This window comes from Schistocerca cancellata, chromosome 6, assembly GCF_023864275.1.
Source record: "Schistocerca cancellata isolate TAMUIC-IGC-003103 chromosome 6, iqSchCanc2.1, whole genome shotgun sequence".
In the NCBI taxonomy this organism is placed as follows: domain Eukaryota; kingdom Metazoa; phylum Arthropoda; class Insecta; order Orthoptera; family Acrididae; genus Schistocerca; species Schistocerca cancellata.
In genome coordinates, this window is record NC_064631.1 from 257,152,790 (window position 1) to 257,168,392 (window position 15,603).

General features: G+C 44.0%; 1 pseudogene; it reads right to left on the bottom strand.

The window, feature by feature from the left end:
• Window positions 1–1,995: 1,995 nt before the first annotated feature.
• The window catches only part of LOC126088271 (trissin receptor-like), a 196,680-nt pseudogene continuing 183,072 nt past the window's right edge, over window positions 1,996–15,603 (bottom strand).

The window sequence follows — 15,603 nt, forward strand, 5'->3', positions numbered from 1 at the left end:
CCCTGTTACCTATAATACCTGGGCAACAACTGTGACCACGAACGTCTGGTACAGATAGTTGTTGTTTAGCGAATTAGTTTCTGGGGGGTGAAATAATGAACTGATTGATGTCTACATAGAGCAATAATGGTGTCTATGGTAACCTCACTGAGGAAATAATAACTTTAGCTACAAGACAAATAAATTTGGAAATCTACTTAATACTTAATGCTTATTGTGGTCTTTGTTACGGTGACGGATATTATCCCATAATGATATAGATGTTGTTCATTATAACCTCCTGTTGGCTATTGATTTCCTATAACAGGAAACATAATGACGCTTTGTTCCTGACGTGGAACGGTATTGCAGAGTACAGAGAAACACAAAGGAAGATAAACGAAGCGTTGAGATGTGGAGCTACGGAAAGATGTTGAAAATTAAGTGGTCTGATAAGTCAGAGAATGAGGAGGTTCTCAACAGAATCGGCGAATAAAGGAAAAATTGGCAAAACATGACAATAAGAAGGGATTGGATGATGCGATTTGGGTTAAGTCATCGGATAATAACTTCCAAGGTTGTAGAGGGTTAAAACTGTACGCATGAAAGAGATTGGAATATATCCGACAAATTATTGAGAACGTAGGAGGCAATTATCATTGCTACAAAAGGACCTTACAGTTCGGTTATTCAGCTCTGGATGAGACTTTGCGGGTTATTGGTATACTTCAAGGGTGTCCACCCATAAAATTTGTAAAGCGCAGTAGCCTGAAGATTCCGAGAAAAAGCGTCAGTGTTCTGAGACAGTGGCCATGTGTGTGTAAGTTGCGCTTAATGAATGTATGTGTATTGTCTACATTAGATAACGGTCTTTAGCCGAAAACTCACTTGGTTAATAGTCTTTTTTGTTATGCCATCTGCCACTTGACATGTTCACTATACCGTGAATGGCAGTCTACCCTTTTCATAATATTGTCATTATTCGGTCCTGGATTTTCCACTGTGTGCAGTCACATTGATTGAGGAATAGTGAAACTGTGTTATAAATTCACTGTGTCAGTCCTTTCCTTTTGTACAGTCGCCAACTACTTGTTACAGATGACGTTCAACAAACAAGATACCAAACGACAACACTGGTGCCGTAAAACTGGCAAACGACGTGGTGAAAACCCTACCGTCAAGTACATCTGGGATGAGAGATAAGTTGAATGCCTCAGCGGGGACAGAAAATTCCTAGTAGCACTGGATTAAATTTACATACCGGGTGATCAAAAAGTCAGTATAAATTTGAAAACTTAATAAACCACGGAATATTGTAGATACAGAGGTAAAAATTGACACACATGCTTGGAATGACATAGGGTTTTATTAGAACCACCCCATATTGCTTTACGCATGAAAGATCTCTTACGAGCGTCGTTTGGTGATGATCGTGTGCTCAGCCACCAATTTCGTTATGCTTAGCCTCCCAGGTTCCCAGACCTAAGTCCGTGCGATTATTGGCTTTGGGGTTACCTGAAGTCGCAAGTGTATCGTGATCGACCGACATCTCTAGGGATTCTGAAAGACAACATCCGACGCCAATGCCTCACTATAACTCCGGACATGCTTTACAGTGCTTTTCACAACATTATTACTCGACTACAGCTATTGCTGAGGCATGATGGTAAACATATTGAGCATTTCCTGTAAAGAACATCATCTTTGCTTTGTCTTCCTTTGTTATGCTAATGATTGCTATTCTGATCAGATGAAACGCCATCTGTCGGACATTTTTGATCTTTTGTATTTTTTTGGTTCTAATAAAACCCCATGTCATTAGAAGCATGTGTATCAATTTGTACCTCTCTATCTACATTATTCCGTGATTTATTCAGTTTTTCAGATTTATAGTAACTTTTTGATCACCCGGTAATTATCCAGGACAAAAAAGACGCAGAAGTGAACCTTTTTTCTGGCCATCATCCGCTTAGAAAGTGTTGCAGGGGCCAGATAGTTAGCGACAGACAACTTCAGCTACTCAGCTATCGCAGCTCTCATATGTCTTAGACACGTAATGCTGCTTGTCAGTGTGGCTGGTGTGAATACAGCCATACGTTCCACAAGAATGTCGCATCTCGAGCGCGTGCGAAGTGTCTCGAGCGCGAACAGTGGCCGGAGTGACAGCAGACGGGCGTCGCTTAGCCAGCCTCGGCGGCTCACACGTGGTCGGGCCGCGGGCTGGCCGCCGGCTGTCAGCTGTGCCCGCTGGCGGCCCGCGACACGGACCGCGACGAGCTGCGCCTCTGCAGCGGCGAGCAGGAGCGGGGGCGGTGTCGGCGGCGGCGCGCCTGCGACCCGCCACTGCCGCCCCTGCCGCCCACGCCGCTGCCGCCCAGGGCGCCGCCGCCGGCGCTGCTGCGGTCGACGCCGGGCAGGTGCGCGCACAGCAGCTCGCGCGCGCCGCGCCGGAAGTTGCGCGACATGAAGGCGTACAGCAGCGGGTCGAGCGCCGCGTTCAGGTACGTCGCCAGGAAGGTGAGCAGCGAGAAGACGGCGGCGAACGGCGTGTCGAACGGGTAGCTGGGCGACAGCTGCCACATCTTGCGCGCGTGCAGCGGCAGGTTGCAGGCGGCGAACGCCAGCACGACGGCGATCAGCATGCGGACGACGCCGCGCCGCGCGCGCAGCACGTTCTGCGCGGAGGCGCGCCGCTGCTCCTGATGGCTGTGTCCGTGGCCGTGGCCACTGTGTAGCTCCGGAGACGCGGACGGAGTGTCCGGTGCCGGCGCCACCGCCAGCAGAGTCCTCTTGCCGCGCGTCGACAACCGCACCGACCGCCCCACGGAGAAACGCACTTTGAAGGAGCCGCTGCCTCCCACCTGCATCACACAGTAGCGTTATATTAGGGCTAGTTCACACGGCGACACTAGGTGGTGAAAGCAAGTTTCGAAGCTGCGCTAATGGCTGCTTGCCTTGTCTGGCTGTCATGTAAACTGGGCCGGGTGTACGGCTGTCGGGTAGGTCAACATGGCTGGCGTGTGCCGTAACTACACTACTGGCCACTAAAATTGCTACCCCAAGAAGAAATGCAGATGATAAACAAATATTCATTGGACAAATATATTATACTAGAACTGACATATAATTACATTTTCACGCAATTTGGGTGTATAGATCCTGAGAAATCAGTACCCAGAACAAACACCTATGGCTGTAATAACGGCCTTGATACGCCTGGGCATTGAATGAAACAGAGCTTGGATGGCGTGTACAGGTACAGCTGCCCCTGCAGCTTCAACACGATACCACAGTTCATCAAGAGTAGTGACTAACGTGTTGTGACGAACCAGTTGCTCGGCCACCGTTGACCAGACGATTTCATTTGGTGAGAAAGCTGGAGAACGTGCTGGCCAGGGCAGCAGTCGAACATTTTCTGGATCCAGAAAGGCCCGTACAGGACCTGCAACATGCGGTCGTGCATTATCCTGCTAAAATGTAGGGTTTCGCATGGACTGAATGAAGGGTAGGGCCGCGAGTCGTAACACACCTGAAATGTAAGGTCCACTGTTCAAAGTGCTGTTAATGCAAACAAGAGGTGAGCGAGACGTGTAAAAAAATAAATAAATAAATAAATAAATGGTTCAAATGGCCCTGAGCACTATGCGACTTAACTTCTGAGGTCATCAGTCGCCTAGAACGTAGAACTAATTAAACTTTACTAACCTAAGGACATCACACACATCCATGCCCGAGGCAGCATTCGAACCTGCGACCGTAGCGGTCCCGCGGTTCCAGACTGTAGCACCTAGAACCGCACGGCCACTCCGTTCGGCAATACACGTTTCCAATGGTCGTTCACCGCGATGTCGCCAAACACAGATGCGACCATCATGATGCTGTATACAGAACCTGGATTCATCCGAAAATTGACGTTTTGCCATTCATGTACCCAGGTACGTCATAGAGTACACCATCGCAGGCGCTCCTGTCTGTGATGCAGCGTCAAGGGTAGCCGCAGACATGGTCTCCGTGCTTATAGTCCATGCTGCTGCAAACGTCGTCGAATTGTTCGTGCAGATGGTTGTTGTCTTGCAAACGTCCCCATCAATTGACTCAGGGATCGAGACGTGGCTGCACGATCCGTTACAGCCATGTGAATAAGATGCCTGTCGTCTCGACTGCTAGTGATACGAGGCCGTTGGGATCCAGCACGGCGTTCCATATTACCCTCCTGAACCCACCGATTCCGTATTCTGCTAACAGTCATTGGATCTCGACCAACGCGAGCAGCAATGTCGCGATACCATAAACCGCAATCGCCATAGACTGCAATCCGACCTTTATCAAAGTCGGAAACGTGATGGTACCCATTTCTCCTCCTTACACGAGGCATTATAACAACGTTTCACCAGGCAACGCCGGTCAACTGCTGTTTGTGTATGAGAAATCCGCTGGAAACTTTCCTCATATCAGCACGTTGTAGGTGTCGCCATCGGCGCCAACCTTGTGTGAATGCTCTGAAATGCTAATCATTAGCACATCACAGCATATTATTCCTGTCGGTTAAATTTCGCGTGTGTAGCAGGTCATCTTCGTTGTGTACCAATTTTAATGACCAGTTGTGTAGCTGACGGAGTGTAGCGACAGCAGTACGTAAGGCGTAATTCTGACTATGAGCTAAGTACGTTTGGAATATGTTATTTGCGTTTGTGTTGCTTTATAGTCGCCTGAAGGAAAGAAGAAATAGAATGTAAGGCTTCACCCAATAATCCTGAGAAGATACGGTACTGAGGCATTCTTTATAGGTTCTGAGAACCTGAAAGTACTGTAGGATAAGTACGCACGCTTTTAACGACGTGCAACTAAGAATAGAGGATTCAGTCCAAAACCGCACGCATCCTTTGCGGAATGTATCTAACCCATACACATTTTGGCAGTCACAGTCAGAGAAAATGAAATATTTTAAATTTTACTGTATTTTCTGTTCATGTTTCAGAGGGCTTCATTGAACATATTGTATAATATTATGTGTTTGGAGGACATTTAAGAACCTTTACATATGTGATGTCGTCAGTCATACGACCACACCGCCGGCTGAGAGAGCGATCCGCCGGATGCGATTCTCTCGATAAACGGAACAGAAGAACGGCTGTGCTAGCCAAGAGTACACAGCCAGTTGCAGTACTTCCGCTCGCCGCGAGGCGCCGCTAGGCCACTTCATGTGCAGCAGGAGAGCAGTGCAGTCGTGCCAGTCTACAGTTCGCTCAGCGGTCAGCCAGCGCTGATGTTAGTCATCGTCTGCAACTCAGTCATTGCTGCCATCAAGTCTTTATAGCTCCGTTCCAAGTCAGTCTTAAAATTCACCGGATTCGACATTCTAGATTACGAGAGATCAATTCATCACTGCAATATTTGTGACTTGTAAATTATGTCATTCTACAGACGCTTCGTTTAGTCACGTCTTCTATAACTGTCAACCAACTGATCATGGACTGGCGCTACAGTCTGGAACCGAGCGACCGCTATGGTCGCAGGTTCGAATCCTGCCTCGGGCATGGAAGTGTGTGATGTCCTTAGGTCAGTTAGGTTTAATTAGTTCTAAGTTCTAGGCTACTGATGACCTCAGAAGTTAAGTCGCATAGTGCTCAGAGCCATTTTTTTGATCATGGACTACAGCAAAGTTAAGTAATAAATACTTTCTTATTTTGTACTCCCGCTAATTAACTGTGTTTTCCTATTGTAGCTACCAAGCAGTCTTGGCATAGTAGAACACACGTTACCACTTCCTTGGCTACCTCATATTTGACACCTCATGTTCATGGACTCCATTATGGTGGAAGATCGAGAGCCATCAACATGTGTATTAAAATATAATATTGCAACAGATCGAACTTTCGGTTTCGGAGTAGCCTGAGACAGCGAGGGATGTGAAAAACGTCCCTGTGCAGTCTTGGTAATAGGACTGTAGAGTATGGTAGTGGCCACCCTATTGTGAAAGCCGTCCATGGGATGTGTTAGTGTAAGCAGCCACAGTTGTATTTACTGCCTTTTATTCGTTTTTTGCTTTCAGAAAAGATTTGTAACACTCTCAGCTCGAATTTCACTACTTCACCGTCGTTGAAGCAATCTAAGGGTGGACCTATCCCACTGAACAAAGTCGTATGGCGTCCTTACTTTTGTTTCGAGGCAGCAGTTGAATTGGGTCTGATTTACTTCCTTTCGTTTTAAGTAATGTTGGTTTCTAAAAAGTTCCAACGTCAATCATAATAGAAACAGGCAACAAAAAGTATCGTTTCACGTCACAGAATACAAATGCATTGTCTTCTGCAACAGAAGACGTCAAATACCGCCAGACGTGAACACCACCAATGTCAAGCAGCACCTGTTTCTTTGGTCGCATTGATTTGCCCTCGACGGCAGCCGGCTATGGAGTGGGGGCCGCCGGCCTCCCACAGCAGTGGCGTGGCTACTGGGTGCCGTTTAGCCTGCACCAGCAATTGTGGTGTCGTAGGATGTCCTCACACGATGTACCTTCCGACAGTCGGACAACTGTGAAACGACGCTAAGAAGCGATAAAAAAGTTTCCGTTTGAGGACTTTGCTGCAGCGTACATGCAACATAGCGCGACTCCAATGCGGGAATAGAGGGTGGTCAGAAACAGTCTGAAAACTTGCAAGAGTAATTCAGGGTAGGCTGTGCTGAGAAACAATTGTTAAAAAAAAATTTCGATACCTAGCGCCGTTTCCGAGATTACTGGCATTGAAGTTAGGCAGTCAGACCATTGCGTGCTCTTATTGAATAGGCCCTCCCACGGACGTTGTCGCCAAGCGTGTTCTTCGTTTGGTTTCATAAAATCTAACGAAAGAGCGATACAAAAGTTGGACGTGGGACTCATTGCCTGTCGCGCCTCTTCAATTTGCGCGCACAATTGCCTGATTGTTAATTAACTCGGAAACGACGTCACAGAGACTAGCGAAGTCGGGGGCGAGAAAAATTACGTGATATTTAAGTCGGCACCCTGCTGCCATAGCATGAGATCCACTGTAAACGTGATACGCTGTCGAAGTTTCTGTCATAATATTAAAAAATGAATAGCACTATTACTTGGACCTAAATCACTGGCTCTATGACAAACATTTGGTGACCTCACGCGTGTACAGACTTCAATGTCTTCAAGACTTTAAGGACTATATGGCAGCTAACTGATGGTGTGTGGGTTTCTTCTCAGCTAGTTCTTCAACGGGCAGCAGGGTGTTAGCGCATCAGTTTGAAATCGTTGGAATAACAACGGAAACCAAAGGCTATAGAAATAATGTATTAGGTAGGATTTCATGGCATTATCATAATATTCGCCCCTATTAGAGACTCATTCCCGGTTTTGAATTCATCCTTGAATATCATTTATATTTGTAATTGGTGAATAGGTTCCACGAGGAATATTTGCCAGCAACACAATGCGACCTTTGAAGTAGCCAGAAAAATTAAGAAGTTCGTTTATTCGGATACCAATTTAAACTTGGAGGGAAATGAATATCACTAGGCCCATATTCGAATCACTTTCCAGTTGATGCTACGTAATCTTTAATGGTCAGGATACCATTTCCGACACTAATGTGAACTTGCAGCTTCTTTGTGTGCTGACTATGAAACACACACAGTTAAAGATGTAAAATACTGACAGCATTTTTTTTTCCGTTATTGACTGCTTATTAGAAATTCGTCTGATATAAGGTTTTATAACATATTAAAAAGGATAGTTAGATGTTACCAGTCTGCAAGAGGCAATAAGGCTACGGCTCTATGCATTCAAATTCAGTTGCCATTGATTGTTTCTCATAAACATACGAGTATGCGTACATTAATTTTAATCTGAAATTATTTTCTCTTCTTCTACTGTTTTTCCGGTTTTCTTACTTCTTGAATCCGTCTTTACGAATATTCTGCTTCATGCATTATCTGATCATTCTTTTCAGGGTACCATACATCCTGTCTACTTCCTATTAAAAGTGTTTGGGTGTCTAAACCACACCGGGTTTTGAAGTACTTAATTATTCTATATCTTGGATTCAGGTCACAAGTTTCATTTCTAATATGAGCAATGTTTGAGCAACCTTTAGCATTTATAAAATATTTTACTTTTGTACACTGAGTTTTGCCTACTATTCTTTCCTAGGTACACAAGGTATTCATCCACTAAAAACTGCTTCAGAAACCATACCTGCAAAGCGTGTTACTTCGATATAGCCTTATCTTACTTTTAAGTGTGCGCTACAGGGGACCGCAAATAATTCAGTCTACTTCAAAATCAAGATTCTATAAAAAACGATGACGGTTGGATGGTCAAGTAGATGAAAGGTACTATAGCATTCAAAAGTATCCGAACGACCTAATTGCGTTTCTCCTGATTTTTATGCAAGTCACATAACGTAATTATCTTCCAGGTCCTCTGCATTCATTTCGGTACAGCCGTTTGACAGCACTAAATGGTTATTTCTAGAGGCCACACTGCTCTGAAGGTGATTCGAACCAAGCACCTGATGGGGTTGGTAATTGAGCACTGTCAAATGTTAGAAATCGTAATTTTTCACCAATAGCGAGCTGACTATAACTGGAATGAAGAGACTATCGGGATTCGAACCCAGTACCTGTTGTCATTGACTTCCAGTGACGAAAAGACGTTAAATATCGGTTTATTTTGCCTGTAACGAGATGTTCACATGTCTGAACCACAAATAATATGACGGAAAGTTTTGTGCTGACCAGGAGACGAACCCTCGACTTATCGTCGTTGACTACGTACGACGAGATGTCGACTATCGAATTCTTTTTCACCAGTAACTAAGAGTGGCATGTGCGAGCCTATAATGATATGACGAAAAGTTTTGTGTTCGACTAGGAGTCGAAACTGGTAGCTATCCCTATTGCTGAAAACGCACGGACAGGTGTTAAAATCGTAATCAATTGTCACCTTTAGATTGGTGCGCGCATGATACACATTGAAATGATACGACGGAAACTTTTGTGCTAGATCAGGATCCTAACCGAGACATGTGCAACTTGTGACGTAGTTTCTACCTGGCGTAACTACCGCCACTGTCATACCCAACTTTCCCCCACTCTTCTAACGAAGTAGGAAGGACATGTTTAAAGTGACTTCAGAACCGCGGTGCAAGCCATCATTGTATAAATGGAATTACCAGAGGTGAAGATGGTCTTTTGTGTTTGTCAAAAGTGATTGCCTGATGTGTTAATCGAACCGAGACCTTAGGCAGGCATTCACATAGTCATCATGACTGTCAGGCTGGGATTTGAACCACTACGGATTAATATAATAATCAGAAAATGACGGTTGACCCTAAACAATCATGGAAGCATATGCTAGTGTAAGTTCTCAAAACATAACATTATGCAACTGGTGCATCTAGTGGCACAAACAAGATGTTTTATGATAATAATTGCACCCCGGAGGTGCGTCCATCGCAGTTGATATCTGTTTCAACAACTGCGGCGCCTTGGAGTCGCAACATAACGAAAAGTGACCTAGGAAACTGTAACTAGTGTTGTTACTATACGAGAACGCCCGTCTACACACTGCTGATGTCTCAAGGGAACCTATTAAGGAGCAATCCCTACTGTACTTTTTCTTCTGCGATAAGTTTTAAAATGGTGAAAATAATATTTCCCTAGTGGTTTTCGATCTGGAAGCTTATAGTTCGGTAAGAGAAGAGGTAAAGAGCAGACATAATTTTGAGGCCTCTTATCTGCTTAGAACCGAGAGCCAATGCAGCGTTTCCCTTCAAAGGGTTCAAATGGCTCGGAGCACTACGGGACTTACCATCTGAGGTCATAGGTCCCCTAGAACTTAGAACTACTTAAACCCAACTAATCTACGGACATAACACACATCCATGCCCGAGGCAGTATTCGAACCTGCGATTGTAGCAGTCACGCGGTTCCGGACTGAAGCGCCTAGAACCACTCGGCCACTGCGGTCGGCTGTTTCCCTTCACCGTACGGCTGAGTTACCATTGATGTTGTGAGCCAGTGCGGCTAGAGCCTATCCCACTGTGGTATTGTTGATTAACAGAGATAATTAGTGATGTTCTACAATATTGCCAATTCTCCATTAGACTAGCGACAGGAGGAATATATTTGTTCAGGCGACGTGATAAGCTGGCTGGTTGTTGTGAAGCTCACCTTTTGAAGACGCGGCAGTGCCAGCTGCTACCGCGTTTATTGGCAACCGAAATTTTGAAGCATAGTCCAATGATTTTGATTTAAAGCGTAGCTACGTATAATGTCAATACTCATCGAATGTAACTCAAACACCATAAACAAAGAGCAAGCATAATTATTTAGACGGACTTCCTCTTCAGAAGCTGCCGCAGTTAATTTTTCCACATATCTGAGAAACTCATTTGCTAGACGCGATTCACTTCTTTTTATTTTCCACCATCGCTCGTGGTGATCCTGTAAAGATTATGAGGAGATGTGACTTTCTCTTCTTGTTACGAGGGTTGACTGAAAAGTAATGCCTCCACCTTCGTAACTCTTCAACAGTTGGGAGCATTGGTATGCGGCAGTCCTGTTCCGTAACCTCTTCTGTACAGCTCCAGTTGGCGGGAAGTCTTGGCACTGAACGGTTGTGTTGTTAAAGTGTAAAGTATGGAACCCTGCGCAGATGGTCGGTCAATACGATTTAAAGCAACGTGCAGCCATTGAATTCTTGATAGCAGAAGGTGTCACCCCAAAGGAGATTCATCAGAGAATGAAAGCAGTTTATGGCGATTGTATTGATGTGAGTACTGTGCATCTTTGGGCGAGTAAATTTAAAGGTGTTGAGGCGGGAACATCTGACCTGCGTGACAAACAGAGAGTTGGACGTCCTGTGACAGCAACCACCAAGTTTCTCAAGCAAAATGTTGACAAATAGAGTGATAGGACGATCGTCCTGAATCAGAGAGAAATTGCAAGCGCAATCGGCATTTCACAAGAACGTGTGGGACACATTGTTGCTTTGCTTGGCTATCGAAAGATCTGTGCACGATGGGTACCCCGGATGTTGACCCCTGAAATGAAAGCGCACAGACTTGAAATCTGCCAGCAACTCCTCTCGCGTTACGAGAATGAAGTTGCGCAGTAGTCACATCAACACAATCATCATAAACTGTTTTCATTCTCAGATGTATCTCCTTTGGAGCGACACGTTTTGCTGTTCAGAATTCAATGACTGCACGTTGCTTAAATCCTATTGACCGACCGTCTGCGTACGTTCCGTACTTTACACTGTAACAACTCAAACTTTCAGTGCTAAGGCTTCCTGCCAACTGGAGCTGTAGAGAAGAGGCTACGGAATAAGCCAGTACTTGCCGCATACCAATGCTGCCAACTGTTGAAGAATTGCGAAGGTGGAAGCATTACTTTTTAGTCAACCCTCGTATCATTAGAACTTACAAACAATTTTTCTTAAGGACACTTCCATTGGGACGACATAAGGTTTCAAGTCAAGGAAGCGAAGTGGGCTCCAAAACTCGTAAACAAATGGGCCCGGCGAGAAAACTCGATTTGTGCTTCTGATAACACAAAGGGAGAAGCAGTTATCATCAGTACATTTAAAAAGGAGCATAAGACGCTGACAGTATGTCTCTATTGCCTGAAATCATCCTCATTAAGCGATACTGGAAGTCTCTCTGCGATAGTCAAAATGACGAATAATATCATGTACTTTTATTAATTACAGTATAATCACTGATAATGCTTTGTCAGCGAGAGTGAAATGCGTCTGACGAATGGCCGTGTCAACATAAAGTGAATGTCTGACAGAGTGAAATAAAAATATCAGTTCAAATGGCTCTGAGCACTATGGGACTCAACATCTTAGGTCATAAGTCCCCTAGAACTTAGAACTTAGAACTACTTAAACCTAACTAAGGACATCACACACACCCATGCCCGAGGCAGGATTCGAACCTGCGACCGTAGCAGTCCCGCGGTTCCGGACTGCAGCGCCAGAACCGCTAGACCACCGCGGCCGGCAAAAATATCAGTAGGAGGTCCTTCACTCTAAGTTTGGCGTGAAGTTTCTACGCAGTGCTTCGCAAAAGGCGATGTTTGCTTTACCATCAGTTCCTGATTTTTTGTACTAGCGAAGCCTCTAGGGTATCAGAAACTTCGTATGAGAACTAAGATATTGTAATTGTTAAAACAGACTACTACGTTAAATAGTACTGTAGTTGTAGCCTAATATGGATGAAACGGTGGCCCTAATTTTAATTTCATCTTCTGATGATACGTAAAATAAGTCCGAACTGCTCTGAAAGCAGTGATACAGTAAGCAACAAATTGCTAAGAAGAATTTTCACAAAATCTCAAAGACGTTGTTGTATCGGTTGACAATCAAAACTGGTGGCAACTGTGCTCCAGACTCTTCATTGTTTTCGGGATCATCTCTTCTTCGCAGTTTGTTGCTTACTGCCATAATTCGTTGTTTGCTACAGTTATTGTGTTAATTCCCAGAACCGATTTGAGAAAATTTTTGCACACAAGTGACTTATTCTAAGGCGCGCCAAACCCCTTTTCCCTCGTTCATTCTCATGCGTGTCAATTTTTTCTACCAACTGCGGTATGCACAATATAGAAATCCTATACTTGGGAGCCAGGGGCACAGCAAGCGGCACAAACTGATTATGATAGTCCTGTATGCAAATCTCAGTGTTATTGCGCCTCTCGTACCCCTCTCACTTTGGCACACCAAGCGGCGTCTTGTGTCGCTTGGGCCTGAAACCGTCCCTGTTAAATCCGTAGATAATTTGCATAACAAATCTTATCGTCTGGCACACCAGCGAAATTATGGGCGCTGCACATGTTCTGTGTGCTACCGGTCCACCGACACCTACCTTTCAATATTCAGAATTTCATTGAAAGTTAGCACGTCCTGCATGAACGTTCCCAAGAGTGTAAACAAGTTTGTAGACCAATTTTCGTCTATACCACACTTCTGATGCACTACCTCGACTTCACAAATTAACGCCTCTTTACAAAAGCTCAAAACAACTGGCGACAGCCAAGATACTTGCTACTCCTCAGTCTTTTACCATCCTAGAAAATGCCTGATATATATTCAAAATAGGTGAATGGCGCATTCTAAAACTTTTATCCTTGAATTTTCATCCATGAAAATTTTTGTGACACAATTATATTTTCATCCGAAAACCGGAAAATAAGTGAGTCTATTCGTGTGACGTGTAGTTTTACACAAGAATGATGACAATTGCCCGATAAGAAAAAATGAGCTTAGCTGCAGAAACGACGACGAAACTAACACTGGAAAATATTAAGTAAAACAGGGTGATAGAACAAGCGTTCAGGCAGTAGGCGAAAATACCCGTGGTACGCGAGAGCCATAGAAGCAAAAGCTGCAGGGGAAGACAGATATTGAAATGCATGCATCATATTACTGATAACGTTTAGTGCAGATGGAGCGGTTAGCACAAGAGAGGAAGTCATGACAAGTTAAATCAAGTGGAGGAAAGAAAACACTTCATTAGAGAATTATGTATATGTTGTTGCTGTTGTTGCAGCTGTGGTCTTCAGTCTGAAGAATGGTTTGATATAGTTCTCTACGCTAACCCAACAAGTACATTATCTCTACATAGCTCCTCCAACCTGCTGCCACTTGGACCTACTTACCATATTCAAACTGTGGCCTTTCTCAACTGCCTACCACCATCCCCTTCCCCTACACCCACCTCCAGCCACTACCAAACCACGATCCCTTGATGCGTCAGGACATGTCCTACTAAACGACTTCTACTTTTAGTCACATTGAGAAATAAATATCTTTCCTTGCCAAATAGAATCAGTACCTCCTCACTGATCTACCCTTCTAATCAACAGCATTTTTTTGAAGCACCACATTTCAATAGTTTCTGTTTTCTTCTTTTCTGAACCACGTTTCAGTTCCATTCAAGGTTACGCTCCATAGAAGTACCTCCCGAAAAGACCTTCCAAAATTTAAATTTATATTGGATGTAAACTAGTTTCTCATTTTCAGAAATGTTTTTCTTAGTGTTGCACCCTGCTTTTTCTGTCCTATCTACTTTAGCATCTTCACTTATATTGCTGCCTAAATGACAAAACTCATCTACTACTTTCAGGGCCTTAATTTCTAACCTGATTCACTCACCATCACCTGGTTTAAGTCAACTACATTTCATTATACTTTTTGTACTTCTGTTGATATTTATCATATCACCTCTTTTCACGACGCTATCCTACCATTCAGCTATTCCTCTATTTTTCCACTATCGACAAAATTACCATATCATCGGCAAAACTCAAAATTTTTATTTTTTCTCTGAACTTTAATTTCCTTTACAAATTTCCCCTTGGGGTTCTTGACTGTTTGCTTAATGCACAGACAGAATAACTTTGGAACTAGACTGCAACACTCTCTCACTGCCTTCTCAAGAACTAATACCCTTCATGTCCTTCAACCACAATCAGGTTTTTATACAACTTGCCGGCCGGTGTGGCCGAGCGGTTCTAGGCGCTTCAGTCTGGAACCGCGCGACCGCTATGGTCGCAGGTTCTAATTCTGCCTGGGGCATGGATGTGTGTGATGTCCTTAGGTTAGTTAGGTTTAAGTAGTTCTAAGTTTTAGGGGAATGATGACCTCAGATGTTAAGTCCCATAGTGCTCAGAGCCATTTGAACCATTTTATAAAAGTTGTAAATAACTTTAGGTTTACTGTATTTTGTTCATACTGCCTTCAGAATATCAATATGTTCTGCAGTCAACTTTGTCAAGTATTTTCTTAACACTGAAAAGTGTTGGAAACTGAAGTTTGCTTGTTTTCAGCCTACTTTCTAAGATCGTATCAGTATTGCCTCACACGTTCCTACATTTCTCCGGAATCCAAATCGATCTCCCCTAAGCCCGGCTTACTCTAGTTACATTCTTTGATACGTCCGTAAACAATCTTTGCCACTGTTTTCGAACCATGAGTTACTAGATCGATCGTTCGGTGTCAGTCTCGTCTGTCAGCAAGTGCTTCGTTTGGCATTGGAACTACTGCGTTGTTCTTGACGTCTGACGCTATTTTTCCAATGGCATATAGCTTGCGTATTCGATGGAGTAGTTTTGTCATGGTATATTCTCCCGCGGATCTCAATAATTTTGAGGTAATGCTTTGTTTCGACTTACGTGATTCAGTGCTATGTCAATTCAGTATCTCATCTGTCATCCAAGAACTTTGTTCACCTATGACTAAATCTATTGTCAGTTCAAATGGTTCAAATGGCTCTGAGCACTATGGGACTCAACTTCTGAGGTCATTAGTCCCCTAGAACTTAGAACTAGTTAAACCTAACTAACCTAAGGACATCACAAACATCCATGCCCGAGGCAGGATTCGAACCTGCGACCGTAGCGGTCTTGCGGTTCCAGACTGCAGCGCCTTTAACCGCACGGCCACTTCGGCCGGCCTATTGTCAGTATTAAGCCTTCCAGCAATAATTCTTAACCAAAAGGATTTCGTTCCAATAGGAATTTACATTCAGATAAACGAACAGTAGACAGTGTAAATAATTTTTAAATAATGTAAAAAATAGTGGAAGTAATTTATTTATTGCCTGTGTGGTT